Raw genomic sequence first — 24,533 nt, forward strand, 5'->3', positions numbered from 1 at the left:
ATAACAAGGAAGAGAATACAACCGCTCACCAACCGGTACCTCACCCCCACCCTGCCATGTTCCAGCCCTTCCGGACCACTCTCAGTTCTACCTCCTGGGCATGACGTGCTGTGGTATGGAATACCTCTTTGGCTAGTTTGGGTCAGGCGTCCTGTCCCTGCTTCCTCCCGGCTTCTCCTCCTCCCTGGCAGAGCATGAGACTCTCAAAGTCCTTGGTCAGTCTAAACATTCTGACCAGCAACTGAGAACATCAGCTTTATCAGTATTATTCCCAAGGTCGAAAGTCAAAACACAGCACTGCACCAGTAGAAAAAATGACTGCTACTGCTGAACCCAGGACAGATACCCTCTGCTGTACTGATATACATGCAAATATCATCTTATCTCTGAACAAAATTCTGTCAGGGTGTTCATTTAGGGTTTCATTGATTATGCTTTGATCAATTAGTTTGGTTATATGCCTTTGAGGACAGGGTGTTAAATCTGAATGCAAAAGGACTTTGGGAAGGGCTTTGGGGTTCAAAATTTCAGTCTATATATGCTGCCATAGACATTTTTTTTCTCTCTAGGTTTGGAAATAATGCCTTCTTAAATACTTATCTGATCAGGAGGACTGTCTCCTGTGGGAGGGGACCCCATCCTGGAGGAGGTAAGAGTGTGAGAAGTCCTCCCCCCTCAGCAGGAAGGAGCAGCAGAAACAAAGTGTGATGAACTGACCACAACCACCATTCCACATCCCCCTACTGCTGGAGGAGGAGGTAGAGAAAATCAGAAGTCAAGCCCAAGAACAAGGAAGGGGTGAGGGGAAGGTGTTTCAAGATTTGGTTTTATTTATCATTACTCTACTCTGATTTGATTGGTAATAAATTAAAGCTGTTTTCCAAGCTGAGTCTGTTTTGCCCATGGTGGTAATTGGTGAGTGATCTCTCCCTGTCCTTATCTCAACCGATAAGCCTTTTATTATATTTTCTCTCCCCTGTCCAGCTGAAGAGGGGAGTGACAGAGCAGCTTTGGTGGGCACCTGGTGTCCAGCCAGGGCCAACCCACCACACTGATCTAGAAATACACAAGTATCTTACAAATGGTATCTTACTGGATACCAGCTGTTCTGTTTTAAAGGTATCTTCCTGGTATAAACTCTTATGTCTTAAGCAAAGCAATACTGGATACACCACAGCAGACCTTATTGCTGTCTGCAAACACAGCCCCAGGGTAGTCATTACCACCACCCACTGCCATAGCCCAGTGATTACAGTTTAGGAGGATTCTTTCCATGTCGATGCATCATGCCAGGCATCGAAATAACGCTGAATAGCAGCAAATTGTGCTATATGCCAGCATGGGGGGGACTTTAATGAGAACAGAAGCTCCTTTGTGTTAACGATATTCCTAGCAATTTTTTATCTTTTCCCATGGATATCGGAGCAGTAGAAAACCTTCCCCAGTTACATTCTTGAATAGAAACAAATAGGCTCTTCTGTTAGACTCCAGAAGGAGCTTATCATCACCCATTAAACACTATACTTTCTTCCCCTTTAGAAAAAGAATACTCAGAAGTAGGTTTCATTTTCTCCCCTTTTTTCTTCTGCTTTCCCTTCCCCACTGTCCCCACACAAAAAGCAAATGAGGAGAATATGGCTCCTCTGGAGCTACTCAAGTTCACTACCCTTCCACCACAGCTGTGACCGGAAGTTACGGGCAAGTGAAGAGGCATTAGTGAATGCTGAGGTATATCAGCCAGCCAGCTGGCCACGCTTCATGTATCTACTGCCAGTACTGAACTAGTGTTCTTTTAGTGTTCATTCAAAGTTCACACTGGCCTCTACTCTGTCAAGGTAGTTTTCCCATCAAATTCAACAGCATTGCTAATTCACTGTTTGGATTTCTGCCTTTATTGGTATATACAAGGTAAGATTTAGTGACATATCATTCACATGCCCAGCAGAAAGAATAAAGTGGAAAGAATAAAGATACTTTGGGTTTCTCTTTTCCCAGCTTTTTTTTGTTTGCTTGTTCGTTTTTGTTTTGTTTTTAATAGTACTCCTGGCAGTACTTGCTGTAGGGAAAGCACCAAAAATTTAACAAAAAAGAATAATCACCTCACTGTTATCATTATTCTATTATAGCAGTCTGCTAAGAGTTAAACATGAAGATTACAGAAAACATTTCAAAGCTCTAACATTGCATTGTGCTTCAAAGAATCTAAGCAAACTTTGCTAATTGAATTGATTGTTGCAAAAATACAATCCCTAAATTAGCAATGGAACATTATCAAATTTTTTTTCACCTTTCCAAGAAAAGAAAGCACTTGTTCCAATAAATTTAATTAAAGGTGCATTAAGCCAGAATCATCAGGAATAAATACTTAGGTTATTAACATTCTAGTTCCACTTTAATGCCACTAGTTTGAGCAATAGGTCAGTAACAAAACCAAATTTTCATTACAAAATAATAATAAAAAAAAGCTGCTCATTCAATTTATCCTTATATAGCACAATTTTTTTTTCCTTTATTTGAATGTCGCAGTTTGCTCTGTTTCTGCCTTGCAATTTTGCCTGCAATGATTATTTCTAATTCAGTCCTAAGCTCTGAATCAGACATTAGCATGCCATACCTGCACCCAGACCAAGGTCAGCTCTGTCAAGGGTTGGATTTTTGATGTTTCAGGTGTTTAGTTCATCCCAAGCTTTTTAATGTCATCCTATCTGAATTTACTACACACCATGATGGGGAATAAAATGGTCTACTCTTCTGTGAGAGTGCCTGGTATTCTAATAGCAGCAGTGAGAAAGAAGACGGACTTCATGAGAAATAAATCAATGTTGGATGTGCAGCTTGTAGGGAAATTAGACATTTGTTTCCTGTTGATTACAAGAATTGATCATTCTTCAGTGGAGCCTCTTTGAGGTACTTAGGATGATTCTCTGTGCTTTCCAATATCTGAAACATAATCCCTTTCAAGAAAGCAGCAGTTATCATCAGAAACTCAGGCTTTTAGATAGGAGTAAAATAGAATATGTCCATTTTATCTACCACTGTGGTCTTGAACAATAGGGGTTTTAGTGCATAACTGATAGGCAGTGACATTTGTACAGAATGTCAGTGCTGATGAATTGATGTGGTATTGCATAACACAGGCAGCTAAAAAGGCAGATGTAAATAAGAACTGTTTGTATTGCTTTCCCAGTCCATGTAAGAACTGATGCCATTCTCCAGAGAGTTTTCATTTACAAGTTGTCTTTTATTTGCTGTGAACATAACTGACTCACTAGATCAACCTTCCTTATCCTCACTCAGAGTCAACCTGGTCTTTACCCAATATATATAGAAAGATTACATTTCTGTAAAGTTCTGATTCTGAACATCATCAGAGCATGTGGAAACCTTCACAATAAAAGGATAAAAGTCTCTAAAACTAAAAAATTTCCTCTCCTCCTCAATTCTAATAGAAGTTAAAAGTGAAAATTTCTATACATTTTTAGCATCTTGGGAAGAATGACAAATTATTCTATTTTCCATTACTTTTAAGTAAGTTCTGATTTATTTTTGTAATAACAGTGAAGCTAAATTACAGCCTCATGTTTATTTGCAAAACTAGAAAACCCCCAGGCATTTTAAATCTTTATGAATCACCATCTCAGGATCCAAATTTCATAGCTGAGACTGACTTTTGCCTATGAGCAATGCTCACCTCAGTCTACATCACCTGTGCAAAAGTGACGTTCCACTGTAGCACAGCATGAGGTGACTGTGGATTTCAAATGCCAGACTGCTGTACTCTTAAAAGCCAGTCAGAGGTTAAATCAGACCTAATGAAACAGGCCTCTGGACTATGCTTCTCCTTCCAATGAAGCACGCAGGTTCTTATATGCCTCACATAATTCTGTAACTTTCATGATTCTTGACTGAACTACAGAAAATTTTTTCTCTTTCACATTCTGTTATTTTTTTTCTGCATGTGTCACAACTGACAGTATTGATCCCCTCACTCTTCATTCAGCAGAGACTGGAGATTAAGACATTCATAAGGTTAACTCAGAAATACCTTTCCTGGGAAAATACTTCCTTTCATTCTTTTTATTCTTTGACTTCAGTAAAATCAAGGGCATCCCTCAAAACAGAGCCCATTGAGTATCCTGGAGCCTGTTTAAAAGTCTTCCCTGACACTGTTAAAGTTGTTACACCTTCAACGACTGTTAGCAGATATCACTACACTAAAACTTCACCCACTTCCTCAGATAGGTATGAAATTCAAAAAACCAACAAAACCAAAAAAATAATCAACAAACAGAAAGAACTTTTGGTGCAGCAATCTCCAAGTATCACAACTTTTTATGAAGCTCTAAGCACAGATACAAAGTTCTATTTCAATACAGCCTTTTAGGACAGTGTAATTTCTATTCTACAGCAGCAAAGAGATGATTCACCTGTGCTGCCTCCTGGCAGTGGTGGTTATACTACAGCTTTTAAACCTGTTATCAGTATTACCGAATACTGCTGCTCTTCTGTTCAGCTAGCACACTTTGATGAGAAAATTGCCCTTCCTGACTTTAATTTAGCTCGCTGTTTTTTTGTAGTGCATTGAGCTTCCACCGTCCTCCCAGGGCCGAATTTGTGGGCAGAATACTGGCAGCAGGTAGGGCTAAGTGCAATTCCTCCCCACAGTTCCCTCACCCACTGCAGTAGATGAGGCCTGGACACATTACAAACTCATATAGATGCCACCTTTGTGTGAGAAAGACCTTTCCGAAAGAAGGAATATACGGTATTGCACTGCAATGAATTCCTATTTCGCCTGCCTATTATGGCCAAATATCTCAGATCTTATAAACCCTTATACCTCTGTCTTCCCATCTCCCCCTTCCTCCAAAATCAATCCCAGAATGATTTACAGTTATGGGGGATATTGTCTCTTCCCTGTATCTCCATTTTTCCTTCAAGAAGAGATGAGAAAATTCCCAGGAAGATGGATGGAATGTTAAATCTGAGCAGAGACAATGCTCTGTTGACATAAAGTGGTCAGCACTTCATCAAAATTTCTGGCAACTACAGAAATAAACCCATATGAGAATCTGCTCCTAGGGCTGCAGTGAGGATTAAACGCGAACACTAGTTTTAGCAATAAGCAATGTGAACATCAATAAGCAAGTAAATTCCTTGGGTTCTACTAAAAGATGTGAAGCCTTAAGAAAAAAAAAAAAAGAAGGTAAACAAAAATTCTGTCTGCCTTCCCCTGAAACACAGATATATAATGCAGACAGTCTCTGACTATCACAATGAGTTAGTGTGGAGTAACGGTAGAATTCTAGATTAAAGCTAAATAAACTACAATTTGGAAAACATTCAGAACAGGATTTTTAAAAGCCTATTAAGAAGAAGAAGCTATTCAAGAAATCCTGAAGTGCTGTTTTGCACCTTTGCAAAAGTTCAGACTTCACATTTCAAACCCAAAAATAAGTGGCAAAAAGGCCTTATCTTTTCTGTTCTTCACCTCATTACAAGGTTTATTAATAAATATCTAGTCTTCATTCTAAAATCACAAATTGAATTCATCTGCAAAGATGTAGTGCATTTGGCCTCTAATTCCCTTACACTTAATAAATACGGGTGATTCTAACCATTGTGAAAATTGTTTCAGGCCACATCTAGAAAGCATAGCCCATGTGGCAAATGATATTTCATTGTAAAAGCAAATAATTTTTTCCTGGCTTTAGTAGAAGAGATGTCATAATTCTAGATTTATGTGGCATTCCTGGTTTAGTTAGAGAAGGGGCTCTAAACCCAAATGATGCTAACGCTGGAAAGAAGTGAAGCTGACTTACTCACTGCTTCTGGTTTCCATCAGAACTGATACTCAACCTCTGGATGTGTAGTGCATAGATCTGCAAAAAATTAATCCTACTAGGATGCGTAAAGGTGGTGCACTGTTTTGTTCTTATCACTTCAAAATTTATTCTACCTTGCTGGGTTTTCTCTCAGAAACAAAGTGAGTAGCTTTCTTCTATTTGGGGTGCCATTAAAAGCTTTTCATCTTGGAATGGAAGGCAAACTGGCCAAATCTCATCAATCAAGAGCTAAACTAAATTATGATAGAGACCATGTCCTTTAGGTGTCACTTAATTTGTGAACTGCTAGGCCCCCACTGACTCCACTGATGGACAGACACATACTTGCTGCATATAGAAATGTGGCATTGTCCTTGCCAAGATGAAAACCTAGATACTGGGATGACACAAACCCACTTCAACAGAAATCATTCCATCTGCAGTCACCCGGTCTCCACTTTTATCATTGCAGTTGAGTAATAAATACATCAATCAAAGGATATGGTCTTGTCCTGTTTCATAAATATATAAAGGGTGAGTGTCACGAGGATGGAGCCAGGCTCTTCTCAGTGACAACCAATGGTAAGACAAGGGGTAGTGGGCTCAAACTGGAACACAAGAGGTTCCACTTAAACTTGAGACGAAACTTCTTCTCAGTGAGGGTGACGGAACACTGGCACAGGCTGCCCAGGGGGGTTGTGGAGTCTCCTTCCCTGGAGACATTCAAAACCCGCCTGGACGCATTCCTGTGTAACCTCATCTAGGTGTTCCTGCTCTGGCAGGGGGATTGGACTAGATGATCTTTTGAGGTCCCTTCCAATTCCTAATATTCTGGGATTCTGTGTGATTACTGACAAATAGAAATGTATTCATATGGACAAAATGTGGAATATGAGGACAATAGAGGACAATAGCTCCCGTGTTATGATAGCTTGTCAGTCTATATGCTCTGTGTAGTCCCATATCAAAAATGCTAATGGGATAGACTGATGATTTTGAGGGAATTAGGATGTAAGTGTTCAATCAGGAGCATTCCAAAAAGGATAAAATAAATGCTCTGAACAAACCTTGCTGTAGGTAAATTGAGGATCAAAGGGAATAAGGACCAAAGCACTAATAAGAAACCTGCATTTATAGAAAAGTCAAAGTCTTAAGGCCAAACAGGTGCTTAAGCATGTCCAAACAAAGGCAACAAAGCTGTTAAAGGGTCTAGAGCACAAGTCTTATGAGGAATGGCTGATGGAATTGGGGTAGTTTAGCCTGGAGAAAAGGAGGCTGAGGGAAGACCATATCTCTTTCTCAAGCTATCTGAAAGGAGGCTTTTGAGAGGTAGGGGTTGGTCTCTTCCCCCTGGTAACAAGCAATAGGACAAGAGGAGGTGACTTCAAGTTGCAACAGGGGGTGTTTAGATTGGATATTAGGAAAAATTTCTTCACAGAGAGGGTTGTCAAGCACTGGGACAGACTGCCCAGGGAAGTGGTGGAGTCACCATCCTGCAGGTGTTTAAGACGTGTGGATGTGGTGCTTAGGGTGGACTTGGCAGTGCTAGGTTAATGGTTGGGCTCAAAGGTCTTAAAGGTCTTAAAGCTTCTTGCTTGCTGCCTTTGATTAAACTTGGAAAACTATACTTGTCACAAGCATAGATGAAGTAGTTACTCTTATTTGGAAGAGTAATGTAAAACATTAAACTACCACTTGAAATCGTATATGAGAACTGCAGAATCTGAGAGTAGAGAACTTCTGACAAGGAGCAGGGCTGGGGAAAGAAGTCTAGACAAAAAGCTGACAAGAGCCCCCCTGTAGCCTCTCAGCAAAAAAGCTGTAGCTGGCCAGAGAAACTAATGCAAGGGCTTACATTGCTCCTTTGCCTGAAATTATTTATCTTGCAAAGCCCCTCCCAGATTTCCTTAGAAAAAGATTGTTCTTAGGTCTACAGCTAGCAAGATGTCTCAGGCCTCTTCTCCAGCTATTTTCTTTCTCTGATGAATCTTTGAGGAATTAAGACACCATTTCATTATTAACTGCTGACCCTACATGTGAAAATAACAGATTATTCTCATATACTTTTACAGTGGCAATTAAGTCTCATACATAGCTGCCACTGTTGATTGCTTTATGACCCATCTGATGCTTTTACACTTCCAGAAGTGTCCCCAAATCACTTTCTCTTCTCACAAGAGTTAATTTCACTGTAGACCCCAAGATGCTGAAGAATCTCTGTGTTTTATATCTTTTTACAATGGCAAATTAGTACTCTCCGTGCTAAAAGACAGCAGGAAGCATTCTTCAAACAAGCTTCCTTAATCTTTAATTCCCAGTGCAATGGAAGAGCTACAGCTAGCAACAGGCGAACACTTTAAAACAATCGTTTAAGGACACTAACTCATCAGTACCTTGGCTTATAAGGTTGATGGAACCCTCAAACCCATGAAACAGCTTACCCTATGCTACAAAAAGGACAATTTTATAGCTTGACTGCATGAGAAGCAGTTCTGTTTCTTAAAAGTGAAAACAATAGATGTAGTTGTCTAAAACCTCAGGCTCAAAAATCTGACACTAAATTAGGAAAAATTAAAAAACGTTGTGAACCTGAGCAATAGTCAGTACGACATATTTTGTAATTTGTAGATTAACCTTTTGTATTATTTGCAGTAAGTTATCAAGTCTTTTCCAACTAGTGATCTAGCAGTCATTTTTGCCTTTTTCCTTATAATAGTCCCTTTGATGTTACCTAAACATTTTCTAATATATTACTCATGTTGTTGAAACGTTGAGAACAATTAGCAAAGGAGCATGCTAAGAAGCACAGCTGTCTCTCTAGATTAGGAATCAAATGCCATCTGTAGATTCATACAGAATTTTACATTTTCAGAAGTCTATGTACACTCTGGATAATTGTTTCTCCAAGCAACAATATTAAGAAATCAAGTATGTAAGTATTACTGTCATTCTAAGCATGGATGCAGTGACAGAGAAAATGGTTAGCCTAGGGTCACACAAAACAAGGTAGGCAGAGGGACTGTTACAGGAATACCTGCTGCCCAGCTCAATATCTAGTTTGCTTTGCAGCTGCACATATTAAGAACTACATGGTGTTACTTGTCAGTCAGAGTTTAGCTACTTATTTGCAGAACAGTGTAGTCTATAATACAAGCCTAGGAACTGCAGTTGGGCAGGGAATAGCCCACTTTTTGAGGTCCAAGTGTAAATCCCTTCCCTCATTCACATACACCTCACAGGTAGCAAATATCTGTAGTTCGTTTTTAAGAAGGGCTATTAAAAACACAAGGAGAAATTCTGAGATAGAATCTTAGTCTTTGCCACAACTACATCTGAGCTCAACTTTACAGAAGAGCTACCTTATTTTGTTTACTCACCAAAAGCTTGTCAAAACTTTTCATTTTTGGTGAAAAAGGAAATCTTGATACTGGTGTGCTTCATGTATTGGTCTGGACACACAGTCACAAGATTCAAGCCCAGTCTTGTCTCAAAGACCACTCCACTCATTTTGAGGGAAACAAGTGAGGCACATATCCTTTTCAAAGCTGGCTTCAGAAATAAAAATGCTGGTAAATGCTTTACCAGTATTAGCATAATGGATTAACCCTCCTGTTCCTGTTTGGTCCCTTTGGAACAATCCTAAGTAACATGTTGGGAATACAGGAGTATGTCACCACAAGGACTTCCAGGATATACGGTTCAGCTGCAAACAAACAGCAGCAGAACTGCAGACTTTGTTTATCACCATTGGCCTGCCATAAGCAGGTTAGGGTTCTGTAGCGGGGAGTAGAACAAGGCTTATAAGAATCCTGTCTGCAACTAGTTCTTGATTCAAACGCTGAGTGCAAAACAAATAGAGGTAGACACATGCATATACATATTCATAAGCACATACAACAAAATGTAATTGACAAATAATAAACTTTCAGTTATAAGAGGCCAAAACATTATTACTTACTATTATTTTTAAACTTATAATTACTTCTATTTTACTTTATTCTTTATTGTATCAGGTATAATGTTGGCTTATACAACTTCCATGAAACTTTCTGGATCATAGTCTCCTAGGAAACAAAAGAAGGTCTATATGAAGACTGTTTAGAGATACTTCTCCGAAACAGCTGCATGCTCAAACTCTTAAAATGGGGATAGGCTATTTTTGAAAGGTTGCCTAATTCATTGCATTAAGAGAGTCCTTGAGGACCATGCAAAAAGTGTCCCAGAGGCACACATATTCTACTTCATATTGGTGGGGGAAAACCCCCAAAGGTTGGTTATGAAGATTTGATTCTGGATTAATCATCTGGCTTGTTATTCCAAAACAAATTTTCAGTGTACTGTTTAACAAGGGACCTTTCCAGTGCTCCTGCAAGTAAACATTATTTTGAATTTTTTGACTACTTACATTTCGCTATTTACATTGCTAATTACCTAATTAAATTTCTTTGTCATATTAGCTCATTGTCAATTGTAATACATATTTTTTTGTAAATCCAACATGACATTAGAGTAAAGATGTGTCAATAAAATTACACAGCCCCATATGAAAATTGTTCCAGGCTAGATATTTAGCATACACAGATATGTCTATGTTTGTATGCAGAAGGTAGACAATCTAGAATAGGAAGTGTATGTCATATAAAATAAGCAATGGTACGTATTTCTTGATCGCGATTCTTGTATCAACAAAATTATATATCTATGTGGTGTAAATATTAGTTATATAAATAAAACATCTTGTAATACCTTGTGTTTGACCGTTCATCAAGTAAAACAATAGCCTTTAAATTTCTCACGAAGGGTGATCTCACATTTCCAATGGATTACAAATTGATCGTTCATCAAATCTCTAAAACATGAAGTACTAGTAAGAATTTTCTGACAACAGCAGAGCACATGCTAAATACATGCTAGAAAAACTGGCAACACAAGTTGCACGCTTTCAGATATTGATTCACTCTAGTAAAGCTCATTTCTTCTGCTGAATCATGTTGCAGTTCAGCCCTCTCCTGTCTAAGTTCCCAGCATCAGTAAAAGCAAAAGACCTTTTCTGCTCAGGACTTTTATTGAGGTCATGCTCCAACACACATTAACTGCAATTTTTTTTTTTTAGCTGGTTGAGCACTTGTGTCCACCTTTCAAATAGCACTATGTCAAACAGATACGTTCAACCAAATTAAATCAGTTTTCCCCTCTCCCACATATGTGTTATCATCGTAAGTAAAGGACAGTAAATAACCCTGGAAAAGCACTTTGTAAAAAAAAAAATAAAAATATTTTCATGTAAACAGTGTTGGATTTTTTTTCAAAGGTTCTGTATCAGTTAGAAGACAAAATAGACAGAAACCGTATCCTGGTAAAAATGGAAATCCCAAAAGCAGAAAAAGAAACAACTCACCAAGTTAAACTCAGACAAATTTTCAAATAGAACCATTAGCTCTGGGAGATCAGGTGGTTCCAGTGATTTTGGTAAGGTTGCCTTTGATCTAACTGAGAACCTGGCCCACCTTTTTAACACTAGTTAAAATATTAAGATATGCAATATCATGTTAGAGCCAGAGGCAAAATATTTCTTAGTCCACACACACACACAAAAATGTATCTACATTAAAAGAAAAAGGTTTTCCAATGTGATATCTTCCAAACATTGCATAAGGACATTTCTAAACTCTTTCAGAAAACGACATGATCATGAACTTGTACTTGCAGGCTGAGAAAGTTGGGGCTGTTCAGCCTGGAGAAGAGAAGGCTGCATGGAGACCTCGTAGCAGCCTTCCAGTATCTGAAGGGGGCCTATAAGAATGCTGGGAAGGACTCTTCATCAGGGACTGTAGCAGGAGGAAAAGGGGTAATGGGTTTAAACTTAAACAGGGGAAGTTTAGATTAGATATAAGGAAGAAGTTCTTTACTGAAAGGGTGGTGAGGCACTGGAACGGGTTGCCCAGGGAGGTAAGTGGTGAGTGCTCTGTCCCTGGCAGTGTTTAAGGCCAGGCTGGACAGAGCCTTGGACAGCATGGTCTAGTGTGAGGTGTTCCTGCCCATGGCACGGGAATTGGAACTAGGTGATCTTAAGGTCCTTTCCAACCCCAACCATTCTGTTATTCTACATGCACAGAATTTAGGGTCAAGTTCTGATGTCCTGTTCTGCCAGTAAGATAACGCTACACCCATTCAGACCCACTCTCAAAATTTCCCATCTGCACCCAAATATCCTACTCCCTTTTCTAGAAGAAAGATAATCCTTTACATCCTCTGTGCTCCAAGCATTCAATGTTATAGTCTGGAAGAACATAACAAAGTACTCAATTCAAAAAGTAAGCATATTTAAAATCAGAAGATGGATAGTACTCGAAATAAGCTATCCAAAGTGGTAAATGTTGATTTCTTAACATCTTCACATCAATAATTTATGTCTTCTTGATCAGACATGCCTATCAAATACTGGTTACTGAACTTAGTGAATTTCTATCAGTCAGTGACCTGTCATACATGAATGAACAGACAGGATCCTATCGTCTGATGTTGTACACCATGCATTTCATTATCACTTACATTTGAAATTCTAACTTTAGATGTTTAAAAAAAATCAGAAAAAATGAAAGAAAAAAAGATTGGTTTAAGGCTTACCTTCAAGGTCCATGTTTTATTTTTTTTCTCTATACATAAAAATATTAACTATATTCAGTCACCTTTTCTGAAAGTCTAACTTACCATTCACTATTAAGAGTGAAGTACTGAAGTTTAGAAAAGAGGAACTTAAAGACAGTAAGAAAGTCTTCTAGGAACAATACAGTTTTTCACCAGATGCTGTACTTATTTAAATTCAAGCATATTATACTTTGAAGAGTAAAGGTTTTACTATTCAGTGGTTTAGATTCAGATTATACCAGTCCATAAAACTCAACAGATCTTACCATATCCTGGTAAGTTATTTTAAAAACAACTTGATTCAATCTACTCCAAATATTAAGATAAAGAAGCAAAACTTTGCATTTCTTAAAACAAATTTTACAAAGACTCAGCTTCGGCTTTATCTGCCACAATGGCAATACCAAGTTTTCTAATAAGATATTTGGTAGTTTATTAAAATTACTGAAAGTCCTCTAAGGCACATAGACATTTTAATTTTTATATGCTGTTCAGTCCTTGACTAATAAAACACTTTAGAAAGGAAGCCAAAATAATAGATGCTCTGATCTGCTGACGGACTTAAGACTAGGCCAAGGACTTGATATCAGTCCCACTAATGCTGTTTTGTTTTATACAGCCCTTAATACATGGATTCCAAAAGTTACTTTTGCCTATTCATAGAGGATTCTCCAAATCCTCTGTGCTTTACATCTGTCCCAAGTACCTGCCACTCACACTTCTGAAATTTACTGCTGAACATTGCAATCTCTTTGATGAAGGCAGAGACACAGCTCTTGACTTTCATAAGTACATGACAGCAGCTTTCAGACAATGGAACAATGCTCACTTGACAGACATTAGAGTTGTTCTACTCATTTTTACAAATAATTTCATTTCCACATCTTCAAAAAGTAAACATATGTTTCTAGTCTGAACAAAGTTAAGTTTACACTAAGAGAAACATTTAAGAGTGAAGATTCCAGCACCTTTATCCAAACCCTCTTGTGACAGGGTCAGGTGTTTGTGTGTGTGTGAGTGCCATGTGTTTCAAGATACTTAAACCAGTTTTTCCATACTGAGAACTTACTCAGTTCTTCTAGAGTTTAGAACTTATTCAGAAAAAAAATCAAAATACTTATGGAAAATATTTACCTGATTAGCTAATAAGCTGTATTTTGCAAAGATTATTTCTGTCTGTCTAAACCAATAGACCTGTGAAGCCATGTTTTTCCTCTGTAGAGACTCCCAGTACCTAGCCCACATTTTAACCAAGCTTGGTAATAAGAGCTTGCCAGGTGCGCAAGTTGTGATTGTCATTTTCTGAATGGGAACTCTCAATGTATTAGGTGTGGTTCAATAATGAAAACCCAGCTGCTAGTGATGCCCGTGATCAGCTTGCTTATCACCTGTTACTGTGGCTCTTCCATCAAGATAGTCCTTGAGTCCATGTAGAACTACAAACTCACAGTGATCAGGTAGAAGTCATTGACTATCTTACTCAGCTACAACATATTCTGTCAGATCATACTAAATAAGACTTGAAGAGAATTTCAAAAGTTCATTCTTCAAACACAGACTGAAATCCTTCTGTTAATATTTTTGGAGATAAAAAGCTTTACACATATTTGGTATTCTGTTAAGAGATTCTGGAAAGAAGTTGGCTGCAGGTATCAAATTTCTTCAAGGATGCAACACAGGCTGAGAATATACAGAGGCTCAAAAGAATTATATATTTGGAGATGATACTCTGTATTTTTGTACAATAATAGAAACACAGACCGCATATCTGTTCCAACTGCAAAATGGAATTTCCTTTAATATAGGATAGAAAATGGAAATTTCTTTGTATCTAGTATATTAGATACCACAAGATAAATGTTTTTCCTTAATTACAATATGCAGAAGTTTGAAAAATTTTTTAGATTATTTGTCTTGTTTTCACACTACAAATAAATTATGCACATTCATAAGCAAAAGCCCTTTTAAAATATCTTTAAAGCAGACAAATAACATTAATTTACTTCTAACAAGCTAACAGAGCAGTTTCCACTTAAAAAACATGAACCACAAAAAGAGAATTCCCCCTTCTGTCTATTTCAAAGGGAGAAACATTATTTAAACTTATTGTGTCTGAGAAGTAAATTTTTCAATCAAAAATAAAATATGGAGAATTGATTTGGTAACACGATGAATTATTGTAATGCTTAAGATGCAAACATCCTTTGTACAAAAAGCATTTTACACCTATATAAATCGACTGCAAAATGTGTCAAAATAATAACCTATTTTAAATCAAGACAATCACAGTAGAATTTGAACTCTCAGCCTTCTAAAATATAATAGTGCTACATTAACCAGTAGGGTACCTCTTCATCAGTTAATAGATATGGGAGCTCACAGATATTACATTACCTCTAGGGAGATACATCCTTTTTCTATGACTTCAGTAGAAATGGATTAATAATTGCAAAGGAATACTAACAAAGATGCGGAATATCAATGCTTGCACATTTTAAAGCGAGTATATTCACTATCTAATTTAATTAACCAAGTTTGTGTGCAGTTCTGGTGTCCTCAACATAGAAAGGACATGGAACTGTTGGAACAAGTCCAGAGAAGGGCCACGAGGATGATCAGGGGACTGGAGCACCTCCCGTATGGAGATAGGCTGAGAAAGTTGGGGCTGTTCAGCCTGGAGAAGAGAAGGCTGCATGGAGACCTCATAGCAGCCTTCCAGTATCTGAAGGGGGCCTACAAGGATGCTGGGGAGGGACTCTTCATCAGGGACTGTAGTGACAGGACAAGTGGTAATGGGTTAAAACTTAAACAGGGGAAGTTTAGATTAGATATAAGGAAGAAATTCTTTGCTGTTAGGATGGTGAGGCACTGGAATGGGTTGTCCAGGGAGGTTGTGAATGCTCCATCCTTGGCGGTGTTCAAGGCCAGGTTGGATGAGGCCTTGGGTGGCATGGTTTAGTGTGAGGTGTTCCTGCCCATGGTAGTGGGGTTGGAACTAGATGATCTTAAGGTCCTTTCTAACCCTAACTATTCTATGATTCTATATCACAGATTTGTTATTAAATACCTTGTACTCCTCAAAAATAGAAAGAAGAAATGAGGATTAAAAAGTTACCTTTGTGAACATAGGTTTTTCTTCATAAGTCAGATTTATTAGGCTTGTGTAAAATGAAAAGTTATAAAGATCCAGCTACCTGTTAATAGTCTCTATAGTACTTCAGCTTTCCTTACACATGGCCTGATAACAATTAACTCAAGGGGAAATACCAAAATTCACTGTGACTTCAAGGAAAAGCTGAAAATAACAGCTCTTTTTGCAGTTTGGCTTAGAGTTATCATTGAAACATTGGATATACACACAGAACAGAAAGAAGGCTAAGAAGATCCTTGAGTTACAGGCCAGTATATGGTGGCAGCAGCTAGTTCAAAAACCCCAGAGACTAAGAAACAATCAAGAGGGTTGAAACTCTGTTTCTGTTTATAAGAATGTGGTATGTTCCTGGTCACTGCAGTATTTTTAACCTCCCATTTCAAGATAGCAGTGTAGAAAAAACCTCTTAAGCCACAATGTCTTAGCAGTCTACAACTAAAGGAGAAAACAAAATGGAAGTGAGTCTTAGTTAGTTCCAGAAAATAAAAGGAAATAGGCACCTTTTCCAATCTGTGCCCAGGAATTCACAGCGAGTTCTTAAGCGGCAGTCTAATAAAATGCAAACATTGCAGACAATTTGAACAATGTTAAACTGATGGAACATGTAAAATACAACAGGGTTTTGTTTTGTTTTATTACATCACTATTAGTTTCTAACACAGAAAGAAGTTCTTTAAAACATCCAACCAGAATATTAATGAGCATAGGAGGCTTTTATTTCAAAATAAACACTTGAATTTGATGTGTCAACAAATGGAGTGGCATAGTAATCACCAGCTGTGTCACAGCTCCTTCCTTCCATCTTCAGCTTTCTCACAAGGAAAAAACCAAGCTATTAAAATTCACTACCACATTAGAACAATATCACACCAAAACAAAAACAGTCATGACCTAACTTCAAAATCTTTTCCTTCTAGCTAGTGCCGAGAGACAATACAGATCCTATTCTTTAACTGCACATAGTTCTGCAAAAAGTCACATTGTATATTTTTGTCTGAAAGCAGTATCTAAGTCAAAATTGCTTCCTATCTCTATCTCCTTCCAGAGTCTGGAATCTCCTCAACTCAAACTTTTCATTACTCTAAACTTCCAATCTCAGTTGTATCGGGACTGACAGGAGTTTGTCAGAAGCACAAGGTTTCATGTTCTAGCTGCCTTGCAGTTTTAAAATCTCAGCTTCCCAGCGAGGACTGTCATCAGAGATTGCACCAGCAAAAGAGGTTTAAGAGAATTTAAGACTTGATCATAATTTTAAATTACTCCCTTCTTCAACACTAACAAGCGTACATTTTAAATCCACGGGTAGAATTGCTTTTCTTCCCTCAGCTTTGACATTCATGATAAAAAAAGGATTTCTTCCATATACTTGTGTGAGCAATGATGCCTGAATGTAAATGAAGGCCTTTTGTTTTTAACTGCTTTTATCTTCTAAATCGTAGTTGTTTTCTGATAATCAACAGAACACACTGATTCCTTTTCAAATAAATCTTTCTGACAAAATGGCTCATACACCTGTCAGAGTGATAGAGGATGTTTACTTGCTAAACAAAAACACACCCCCCCCAGCAATACCAGTGCTAATTGCTGTACTGTTTCAAGAAACAAAAAAATCACAGGAAAAAGTAGCAACTGCTTACATAACACTGTTTCTAGAAATTGTTGGAAGCTAATTGCAACAAGCTTGAGGGTTGTTTCAGCACTCACACTTCACAGCGCAGAAGTTTCAGGAAAAACTAATTCTTTTATCTGTCTGGCTTTTGAATTTTTGGTTTTCTTATCAGTTTACTTCTCATGTAGTCACTGTTGCTTTTAAGTAGCTACTGCAGCAGAAACTGTTATCCGAACTAGAAGATTCACTGCTTCAGGCAGAAACGCGTTTCTTGGGGAAACTGAACATGCAACAGCATCCACATCACTGTGTCTTGGTACTGGGTGTGCTGCCAGTCAGCAGATGCAGAAGCTGCCCTCCCATCCCTTCCTTGGTTCAGACCACCACAACCCCTCTCACCTGTGGTTTCTACAAGCAACTGGGATAAACTTCTGTTATGATTAAATCAGGGACAAAGGAGGAGATGTGGGACAAACAAACAAAAAAAAACAACCCAAAAAGAAGCCCTCAGGTTACCATACTCATTAGCAGAAAGGCAGAGCTCTTTCATTTCATCTCTTTCATTTGCAAATAATGTTATCACTGCAAATTAATAATTACCCCCATAAAAAGTGAATTACCAATGTAATTTTATAGCCTGTTTAAATCAAAACCCTGTACTTTCAAATCAAGAAACAAGAACAGAACTGTGAATAAAAAGTAACTCCTTCAAGTCCAAGACATTTCTAGTTTGCCTCAAATACCACAGAAAATAGGATTTTATGTATCTTTTATTTTTTTTATAACTGGTTCTATCGTATCATTTGGCTTTGTTAAAACACAGACCTAAACTCTCAGGTGGAAATTTCACAATGAAACATGCCCTTAATCTTGATAGCTCAGGGTGGGCTTTCTAAGAAGCAGGAAAAAAAGAAGAAGAGACACTACAAAGTCTCTTCTTTCTTACCTTTCAGAGTGTTATGAAAGCACAAGAAAAAAAACTGAAGTAGAAAACTAGAGAAGTATGATTATACCATATAGAATCATAGAATCATAGAATAGTTCGGGTTGGAAAGGACCTTAAGATCATCTAGTTCCAACCCCCCTGCCATGGGCAGGTGTCACAGAAAGGACTCAGTCGGAGATCAATGTGATCAGACCAAGCCATTTATTCTAGAAAACTAACTCTTTATATACTATTTCTTAAAATTGTTTTCACTAACTTGGCACATTGTGATTGGATACATATCTGTGAGGCCCTTAACAACTAACATATAATTGGTTAAGCACAGGTGTGAGAACCTGACCTTCAAAGTTTTCCAACAGTCCTCAATTTAGCAACTCAGTAAATTCCAGCTCCTTCTTATCTTGCTGGGATTCTCACTCCCAGTGCCTCGCTCCCATCCTCCTTCACCTTTTGTTTTCCTTGGTTCATGTCGAACTCCATGTAGGCACTTGCTGATCTGGGTATGTGGCTGTTCTTTGCCAGAAAATCATCCACAGGCAGGGACACCCCACACTAAACCATGCCACCCAAGGCCTCATCCAGCCTGGCCTTGAACACCACCAGGGATGGAGCATTCACAACTTCCCTGGGCAACCCATTCCAGTGCCTCACCACCCTCTCAGTAAAGAATTTCTTCCTCATATCCAGTGTAAACTTCCCCTGTTTAAGTTTTAACCCGTTACCCCTTGTCCTGTCACTACAGTCCCTGATGAAGAGTCCCTCCCCAGCATCCTTGTAGGCCCCCTTCAGATACTGGAAGGCTGCTATGAGGTCTCCACGCAGCCTTCTCTTCTCCAGGCTGAACAGCCCCAACTTTCTCAGCCTATCTCCATACGGGAGGTGCTCCAGTCCCCTGATCATCCTCGTGGGCCTCCTCTGGACTTGTTCCAACAGTTCCATGTCCTTTCTATGTTGAGGACACCAGAACTGCACACAATACTCCAAGTGAGGTCTCACGAGAGCAGAGTAGAGGGGCAGGATCACCTCCTTCGACCTGCTGGTCACGCTCTTTTTGATGCAGCCCAGGATACGGTTGGCTTTCTGGGCTGCGAGCGCACACTGCCGGCTCATGTTCATTTTCTCATCGACCAACAGCAAAAGGATCTTCACGTTTCTACCTAAAAACAAGTAAGGCAGATTAACCACCAATGCTGCCCCACCAGTCTGAAGTAGAAAGGACTGCCAATCATCATGCAACCCTAACACAGTCAAAGAGCTTGGAGCTGCACTGTGCATTCCACGTGAATTCCTCCCTACAAAAATATCTTCGGTAAAATCCCATCAGCTTAAACAGGGCCAGAAGTCACTCACAGATTCCTTTTCAAACAACACCCCCACTGTAACTCCCAAATTCAGAACTCAGCTTTGGCCTTATCCACAACAGATTTGTTAAACAAAACATCCCAGATCAAGCCTGAAGACATGAGGTTGGGTGGGTAACTTTTTTTCTTTTTGATAACCCCCAAAAACCAAACAGCAGGTGACAGATGGCTGTGGATGGATTTAACTAAACATCAGTACCTGAATCATTCAACATGGACCCTTTTTTGAATCAGAAGAGAACTAGTCAGAGTTAACTGCATCCCAAAGCAAACGTTCAGCAGCATTAAAACCAGCTGAATTGAATTTCCTCCTAAAGCACTCAGTTCTCTCCAACTTCATAAGAAACAGAAAACTTTCACCAGGTTCTGTGTAGCTAGGACTTTAACTTAGGAATTCTTAGCATATATTTAAAGTAAAGCAATGCCCTTAAAGCTGCATTTTGAAACCAAATGTCTCTTTAATTCACTAATATTATAGAGCATATCAGAGCTTTCCTAAAAATAAAACTCAAATGACTATTGTCTGTTACTGTTCCCTCAATACATTGATTTCATTTACATTTGAAAGTAGACAAAGTTTTAAGAATATTAAAATTGTTTTGTGGTTTGGTTTGGGGTTTTTAATTATCTTTTTTTTTTCACTAGAAATTTTCTTCTAGGGAGAAGAGAAAGATGCTATTTATTCCCTTGATAATGGAAAATCAGAAAGAGCTCAGTTCATATTTGTTCTAAGAGGCAGCAGCCACCATACAGGAAGGAAAAAAAAAATCTTTTATCTATTATGCAAGTGCACAGCTTCAGACAAACTACACTGCCTGCGCTGTGGCAGTTGCATGACAAAATATACAAATGTGGCTGGTGTACAAGGACTGGTGACAATAGGAAAGTATTTTCATTAGTTCTGCTACTAATGGAACAGTTTGTTTCAGCCTATAAACATTTCAGAAAAATTTAATGGGTATTAGAAACTTTGAAGATTACATTTGATCATTAAAGTGTGAAATAGAGACATTTATGTCTGCTTTAATTGAAAAGCTCAATATAACCTTTATGGCAGAGTTACCTCATGATCTATCTGCAGAAAATTTTTTACAATGCAGATTTTACATATGCCAGGAGATTGTAACTATGAAAATTAGATGGTGAGGACAGAAGCAATTTAATGGAGATTCAATTAAGATGTTCGCAATCAAAATCTGTACACTTAAGACTGATCAAATTGTACTTTATAGCTTTTCTAATTGTATAAAACAAGCCAAAAAGTTGGTGCAATCCTAAAGTGGTCATTTTAGATCATTTCAAGAGAATACCCCTCTCACAATGTATACTCAAATGGTAGATTTGATGGTGACGAGGACAACACCTCAAATCCCCACCTGCAACGCTCTTCAGAGTTGAATTATTCTATTGCAGCTAATCAAGCTTTTACTTACATGAGAGATCACAATGATAATGAAGCTGCAAAGTCTGAAAGGATCAGAAAGACAATCCTCCTGCTCTCCATTGCATCTGATGTTGAATAAATTATGTGCAGAAACCACTTTTTTTCCCAGAAATTGTCAATTATAGGGTCAACTGAAGAGGGTCCAAAGATGAAAGTAGATTTGATGCAGAAAATGATCCCTAATACATTCAAATATGTGGATCTATAATCAATATTCAAAATCAAGTTCCTTTACAAACAGTAATTTAAATTCATACTGAAGTTCTTACCGTAAGTAACCTTATTTCCCCTAGTGACAAAAAGCCAATTGATGTCAACATAATGAAGAAGAGTTCTGTGGAAATACTTTTGTTGGGAACTATGCCAGAATTTAGACCATCACTTGTGGCAGAGAATATGTAATAGTTCCATTAAAAAAACAGAGTCATAATTGCCAGAGGAAAATAGGTGAGGTGTGTAGAAGTAGCATCTACAACTTGAGCTGCCACTCATGCACCACAAAATTTAGATTCCACTTTCTCCAGCAGCACCAGAACACCTCAATATTCATTCATTAATCATAAGACTATATTGAGTTTAAAAGTGAAAACTGAAAGAGCCGACTTTGAAAATCATAGAATAATAGAACAGCTTGGGTTAGAAAGGACCTTTAAAGGTCACTTAGTCCAAGCACACCCTGTAATGAGCAATGAAATCTTCAACTAGATCAGGTTGCTCAGAGCCCCATCCGATCTGACCTTGAATGCCAGGGATGGGGCATCCACCACCTCTCTGGGCAACCTGCTCCAGTGTTTCACCAGCCTTACTGTTGAAAGTTTCTTCCTTTTATTTAGTCTGAATTTACCCTCTTTTAGTTTAAAATCATTACTCCTCCTTCTATGGCTACAGGCCATGCCTACAAGTCTACATAATCACACAGAAGTTTATATTTGAATCTGGGCTAGATATATTACAAGACATCAGGTGACAGTATGCAGCATACAGCAAGATGCAAGAGGAAAAGCAAATGCTCTTTCTTCATCAAATACTGAAGAACGATCTCTAACAATTAGTAAAAAAACTGACTCAAGGAGGCTGCGCATGTGAAGGACCCTGTTGTATAGAAGTTAAGAAATAAAATATCCCTGTGTTTTCTATAGAGAACTCAGAACTTTGAAGCATTTCTATATAATACTTAGTTTTGTAAATTTGAGATTTTTAACTTTGCAATTTTAAGATGAAATACATGATGTGTACACAGCACACGTCTATGTTGATATGTAAGAGATGTTCTTCCCCAAATAAAATGCATGTTAATGTGATATATAAGCAGTCAATGTGTCTGAATTTCAGCTGATTGCATTATATATATCAAGGTTGGTTTTGAGGAATACTTATTTAGGTGTCCAGTAAAGGTCACCAGAGTGCTGGTAAAAAAGATCATGCAACACCAAGGTGTTATGCATTTTGATGAGCTATGCAGATATTGATTTGGTAACATTTTAGAACTGCATGGTGGACTTTCAGATAAATTATTTCTTAGAGCTATCTCTTAACATGTGAAGTTCAGGACCTGGAATCACAGTGAAAGGGGTTAAAAGGAAAACGAATATTAATGAAGTGTGGTATATCTCCAAAATAACTCATCATTAAGAATGTCATTGCTATAAAATAAGATCTCTTAAACCTTATAATTCTAGTTGTCAGTATAAGCCCTACTAGCTAGGGTCTTTCTCTGCTTGTTTTACCCTTCTATCCTTCTTTGTTCTTTAGCACATAGGGAATCCATATGTATATATTTTGTGAATACTGAAGGACAGGCTAACTGTTGTCCACAGAGATACATTCACATTATAAATGAACCATGTGAAGCTCCTGAGTACCTTAGAGGTAGCAGACACTGAAATTATCTCTGGAACCAGTTACTTCCGCTTCTAAATTCTGGGTCAGAATGAGATCATCAGAATGAATATACTTGAAAAGAAAAAAAGCCTTCTAAAGCATTCTGTAAATTTTAAAAGTCTCACCACCAACTCATTCTCAGTAAATTATTGCCTTTTACATTTTTATTCTACATTTATTTCTGTTCCACTTTTGTTCAGAACTTTTTCACTGCCTTAGGTATAACAAATAAACCAACACCTCTCCTACACCTACTGAAATAAGATGTTAAATGAAGAAATGCTCAAGATAAAAATCTATTATTATGATGAAATATTACACTGATGTATAAATGTTTATATTTATGTTTTTGTTATTAGTTCTGTTAATAACTCTATTATTATTATTATTAAACACTTATTGTCTTCCTATTGGAAGGCACAGTAACCAGGACTGCAAAAAAGCCTAGACTTTCTTAATTGACACACAATCTCTGATCTTTATAATTTCGAATATCACTGTCCCTGGATTACCTTTCCTTACATTGTAATATTTCTTCCTACCTCAGTCATCTGGTTATTCTCTTACAGATATTTCAAAACTAAAGTTTTTGTATAGAGTTAATTTATACAGAGTTAAATCATCCACTAGACAAAAGAATTAAATAGTAATGTCATGGCTCAAGATTATTATTAGAGCTGGGAAACACTTTGAATTGTTTTGATGGCAAGTTAAATTTATTAAATTGAACATGCAGTCAAATTTGCTGTGAAATAATTTACTATTTTACAATTACAATAAGACACCTAAAATTAAAAGTGTCATTGCAACTTAAAAGACAACGCTTTTTCCTCTTATAAGCATTTTCAGAATATCTTGAACTTATACCAAGAATAGCCTCCCTCCTCAAGCACTGCAATTTTAAAATAAATTTTATTTCAAAAGTTTATTAGGATAAAGTGAGATAAGTTCTCATTGGAAACATGTTAAATACATAATGTTATTTTGAATTATTATACATTTTTTGTATGCAATTTTGTGAGTTTGGTTTTGGGGTTTTTCTGTGCATTTTTTGGGTACCTTTTCCACTCTTCACATTCTACATCAATTGATACCTTTTGCTTTGAAGTCAGCTATTAAATAGTCAGCATAGCAAAATGCTTTTCCAGACTTTTGATTCTCATAATAGAAATATGCCTCTTCATTTAGTGATGTCTTTACTGGTTTTAATAACATTTGGTGACTGATAAGCAATCAGGAAATCCCTGCCAAGGTCAGGCCTTCTGCTAGCTTGCATTCAAATAACTACTTAAGGATCCCTTTTCTCAAAGAACCAGAAATCTAGGAAAATCTGGTTCTAGCTGGTTAGACTTCATTTCTCTTTCAGTAGTGTCAAACTGGTGCTTAAACAATTTATGCCTTCAAGGTTACCGTCAGGGAATCGTGTAGAAAGCCAGATGCAGGGTTAAATGTGTAACAAGGAGAGATTTCATAGATGTTAGAAGTTTAAGCAAATGAGAAGACCGCAGAATCACAGAATGGTTTGGGTTGGAGGGACTAAAGATCAGCCAGTTCCAACTGCTCTGCCCTGGGCAGGGACACCTTCCATTAGACCAGGTTGCTCAAAGCCCCATCCAACCTGACCTTGAACAATTCCAGAGAGGGGGCACCCACCACCTTCCTGGGCAA

This window comes from Psittacula echo, assembly GCF_963264785.1.
Source record: "Psittacula echo genome assembly, chromosome: 4".
Classification (NCBI taxonomy): Eukaryota; Metazoa; Chordata; class Aves; order Psittaciformes; family Psittacidae; genus Psittacula; species Psittacula echo.